Raw genomic sequence first — 5069 nt, forward strand, 5'->3', positions numbered from 1 at the left:
ACACTGACGCTCTTCCGATCTGCTATTTTCATCGCCTCAGTGTTGGGGGCCCCCCGCGGGCGCCCGGCGTGAGGCTGGGGCCCGCCCCCCGCGCCGCCTCGCCCCGCCTCCGCCGCGCCGCCCCGCGGGCTGGCGACAAAGGCCAGTGCGCCCGGGGACTTCTCTCCTGATTTGGCTCACGTATAAATAGAGACCCCCGGAGGGCGGCCAAACTGGGTTCGAATCTGAGAGCCGTCCAGGCGCTGGCGAACAGAGCCCCCAAACGAATTAATTCATCAACCCAGTGCCCACTGCTGTTCCACCTGCTGTTCCAAGCGCTGGAGACACAAGCCAGCAAATAATTACCACCATTCCAGAGAGTGACGAGTGTCGCCAGCACGGAAATATGGGGTTAGAGAGCGAGTTGTAGGGGCTACGTGGGTGGTCAGGGAAAGGTCCGTCTGAAGAGGTATGGTGGGCTGGGTTTTGAATGATAAGAAGGGGCATTCCAGGCAGGGATGGCTGCCAGGGCAAAGATCCTGCAGCGGGAACAGGCCATACGAGTCCTTGGGGGGCTCTGGGTCTGTTTCAAAGTGGGTGCAACAGGTGCTGGGCCCTCCAGGCCCCAAGAATTGTCCTCAGAGCCTCCTGGAGGCAGAAGAAAGAAGAGGAAGGGGCACGAATGCCCGGTACATTCAGGTTTCTGGGTCTGGAGGCTGTGGGCTTAGCCCCCAGAGCCTCTGTCTGTGGTGTGTGTCGGGGGGGGGGGGACGGGTGGTCAACAGTGAGCTTGGGGGCCTGGGGCTGCCAAATAGGGAGAAAGGAAAGTAGGAATGCAAGGGCTGGGGGCAGTGGGGAGATCAGCAGAGCAGTCACCTGGGGAGCAGGGCCAGGACACTTCCCCGAGGGCTCAGGAAAGTTCCAGGAGGCAGGGGGCCAGAACACACGTGTGCCAAACCAGCCTGCCTGCATAGCCGGAAGCCTTTCGTGGGAGCTGGAGGGAGGCGTAGCCCCCTGGACAGGAGGACAAGCTGCCAGAAGGCGGGGGCCGCATAGTTGTGGGAGCGCAGTCAGCACGTCTTGTGAAGTTGAAACAGCCTGTGCCCTTCTTTTCCCAGCCCTCCCCCCCACCCCCTCCCCCTCCCCCACCCCCCACTGGAGCCCTGTGAGGGTTTGCTTCACCCAGCACCTAGCTAGGACCAGCTCAGGGATGCCCCGAGCTGCAGACATGCCGTAGAATGAACCTGCTTCCAGGAACAGTGGGAGTCCTCGTGTGGGACTCTGGGGCTGACACCTGGTGGCGCTGTGCACCATTACCTGCAGGGCTCCGAGGTGCCACGGGAAACCAGAGCTGCTGGGCCTGAATGGCCTGGTGGGTTTCCACTCGTTTCCAAACGGCCAGGACGACCTCACTCCCTCCATGGGACCTGCGACAACTGGGGCCTGGGACCCCTACCCAGTGGTTTGCAGACAAGGGGAGGGAGGGAGGAGTCTTCTCCTGGCATCCTCGATGCTTCAGCTGACTCGATGCCCACTAGAGCTGCCTTTCTCTAGCACACCCAGTGGCAGGCACACCGTGGGGCCTGCAAGTGGCAGGGGGTGCTGTGAAGAGAGAGAGCTAAAACGGCTGGTCTTTGGGGTCCCCCGCCCCAAACCTCCTCCATGACTAAAAATCCCTACCGTTCATGTTCTTCACTCCCAAGGTGGCACCCCTGGTGCTGAACACCCTCGCGTCTCACACGGTTTTGTCATTTGGGGGCCAGATGGGGGTGACGTGCTGTCGCCACGGCAGCAAGGCAGAGGACACACCCTGAGCCTCTCTCACCGTGGACAGGGACAGCTCCATAAAGGTCGCCTGTGAGCAGCCGTCCTCGCTGGCCATCTCCTCAGACCCCTCTCAGAACACCGCCCAAACTCAGGCTGAGACCCAGGCCTTCCCTGTCCTTTCCGGGCTCCACCAGGTCCCGCCCGGCAGCCCCAGGGAGCCCACGCCAACAGGAACACATTTGTGGAAGCCCTTCTGCTTCCCAGGCACTACGCTAAGCTCTGCCTATGCATATGAACTTTAACACAGAGACATTGATAGTTAGAAGGGACGAATCTTACCCTCAAATTGGTTTTAACATAAACGCATCAGAACAGAGATGCACTCGCCCCCACAGGTCTTTGGCTCCCTCCAGCGCAGGGCTCAGTTACACTGCTTTCAGGCACCACCGGTCCCTCTTCTGCGCAAGAGAAGTTCAAGTTCCTCCCTGTTACCCAGCAGCTGGAGGGGACAGAGTATGACAGACTCTGGAATGCCGCCTGCCTGAGCCCCACCTATTCTCTAAGCTTCAGGGAAACTGGCAAGTGCATTTTCTGAAAACGCTGGAGGGAGTTATGTGACATTCCTTTGCTTAACAAGCAAAACAAAAGCGATGGGTTTGGGGAGTTGATGCCCCAGCAGGATCTTGCAAGGGGCTGGGAGTCTTCCTTGGGAATTGGGGGGCACCGACAAAGCGCCAGGCACGGAAGACCACCTCAGAACCTCTGCTCAGAAGTTGAGGAGGCAGAGGGGGGCCAAGCCAGCCAGAGAGCGGGGTCCCTCCCCGGTTGCCTTAGGATTGTCTCTGGTCTCCAGGCCCCAGAGAGGCCTCCCTCCTTGGTCACAGGTGAGGGAATGAGCTGCAGCTGCAAGTTCTCATTCTGGAAGGTGCTGTTAAAAGCCAGTCGGGGAGCCTCCGAACAGCCCTATAGCTCCCACTGCTGTGATGCTGGGAGAGTTCTGTGGGGAGAACCCGCCAGGAACTTCCTTGGTAGAGATGGCCAAGCTGATCAAATGCTCGGGTTTGGGCATTTGGGTCCAGAAAACGTTCTGAGGCTGCCTTCTTAACAGCAGGATCTGCTTTGGGTGATAACAGGTGGAGGCATATATTTACCTGTGATGGGGTTCTCCTTCCCTTTTTATTTTTTTAAAGCAATTTGGTAGGGATTCTTTAATGTTTATTTATGGGGGGGGGGCAGGCAGAGAGGGAGGGAGACAGAGAATCTCAAGAAGCCTCTGCACCGTGAGTGCGGAGCCCGATGTGGGGCTCCAGCTCACTAACCATGAGATCACGACCTGAGCCAAAAGCAACAGTCGGACACTCCAATGACTGACCACCCAGGCGCCCCTGTTCTTCCCTTTTTTTTTTTAATTTTTTTTAACATTTATTTATTTTTGAGACAGAGAGAGACAGAGCATGAATGGAGGAGGGGCAGAGAGAGAGGGAGACACAGAATCGGAATCAGGATCCAGGCTCTGAGCCATCAGCCCAGAGCCCGACGTGGGGCTCGAACTTGCGGACCGTGAGATCGTGACCTGAGCTGAAGTCGGACGCTTAGCCAACTGAGCCACGCAGGTGCCCCATGTTCTTCCCTTTTTAATTTCAGATGAATTTTCACTTAATTTCCCTATTTTGTGGTTTGAGCTGCACGTGTAGTGTGCCCATCTTGTGCACCCCATGGTTTTTGTGGGCCACACTTTGTTTGGCAGACAGGATGGGTGATATAAATGGCCACGGTGAAAGGTGGTCATTTCACCTTCACCTGTATACCTAATCTCCACAGCGACACTTATGAGAGAGGTACAATCACTATCCCCATTTTACAGCTAGGGAAACTGAGGCACCAGGAGATTATTGTTGTTTTTTCTTTTTTATGTATCTTGCCTGGGGTAACACAAATGCTCAGAGCACCTCCACTGTGCCCTCCAGATGTCAGCTCCCTCCCCACCAGGAGGCTTTTTCTCATCCCCCTTCTGGGCTCAGGCCAATCACCCACCCTGTTCACACCTCTCCCCCAGCCCAAGGGCAGGGAGCCAGGGCAGAGTGTTTTACCCTCCCCTAAAGCCTGCACCCCCATACTCTGCCTACTCAGTTGTCTTACCTGTTCCCCTGGTCATAAATAACTCCTGGCTCTAGGTAACCAGAGAAATCTCCAGAATCCTTTGGTTGAAGGGAACGGTGGGCCAACCTGGCCAAAGTCCATCACAGCAATGGGAGAATGGAGAAAAAAACCTTAAAATCTGGAGTAGCTGAAAAGGGAGTTTGCTCCCCCACCTTCAGTCTTCCAGTGGTGATCCACAGGCATGGAGGGGGGTGTTCTAGGAGCAAACTTCCTACTTTGTCCCCCCAGGAGCTACTATCAGGGTCTGTCAGCAAAGATACAAATGTTGGGGTGGGGTGGGCTTGTGGGCACAGAGCTGAGTCAGGCAGTGTGTGTGTGGAGGGGTGTGTGTGGGGGGGTGGGACACGTGAGGCGTCAGTGATCCACTAAGTGATCCACAAAATCATTTTCTGAGCCCTTAAAGAACAATTCATTAACTTGGAAGGGGCTGGTCCATAGATACCCTGGGCTCAATGATGCCAGGAGGACAGGGGCTCAGGCATTCCCAGGCCTTGCTGGGAATTTTGTTCTCATAATTACGACTGCTATGGAGGTTAATGGAGGGGGGGCTAACAGGTGCTTGGCACACAGCACGTGGTCCATGAATGGTGACCAGTTGGTCCTTTGAGTGTCACAGATGAGGATGGGTGACCTGAGCTCCCCGGTCACCCCAACTGCTCCAGGCCCCTTCCTGATAGCCAAGTCGGTCTTCTCAGGCCCTGCTGGGGGGGGGATGGGGGGGGACTTGGAGCGAGCAACGGGGGGTAGGGGACAGAGATGGGGTTTGGGCAGCGAGGGAGGACATCCGTCTAGTACCCTGGACAGCGCCTGTCGGCCCGGGCGTACCTCTTCTTGGCCCTTGGTCTGTGGGTCTCGCCCCCCACTCGCCCACAGGTCGGCCGGCAGTCCCAGTCCGCAAGGCTGTCCGTTGCCCCGCCAGCCGGCTGGGGGAGGGCAGCCCCGAGCAGATGGGCGGGGGACGCCCAGCCAGTTTGGCACAGCAACGGCCACGCGGCGCGGAGGCGGGCCCGGCGGACCGCTGGGGCCGAGGCGGACAGCGGGCAGGGGGCACCCAGGACCGCCCCGCCCCGCTCGTCACGTGAACTCCGACCGTCCCGCGGGTAGGAACCCGCCGCTGGAGCCAATTGAAATGAAAACGAGCCCAGGGCTCCTGGATTGCCTCG

This window comes from Panthera uncia (genome assembly GCF_023721935.1).
Source record: "Panthera uncia isolate 11264 chromosome C1 unlocalized genomic scaffold, Puncia_PCG_1.0 HiC_scaffold_4, whole genome shotgun sequence".
Taxonomy (NCBI): domain Eukaryota; kingdom Metazoa; phylum Chordata; class Mammalia; order Carnivora; family Felidae; genus Panthera; species Panthera uncia.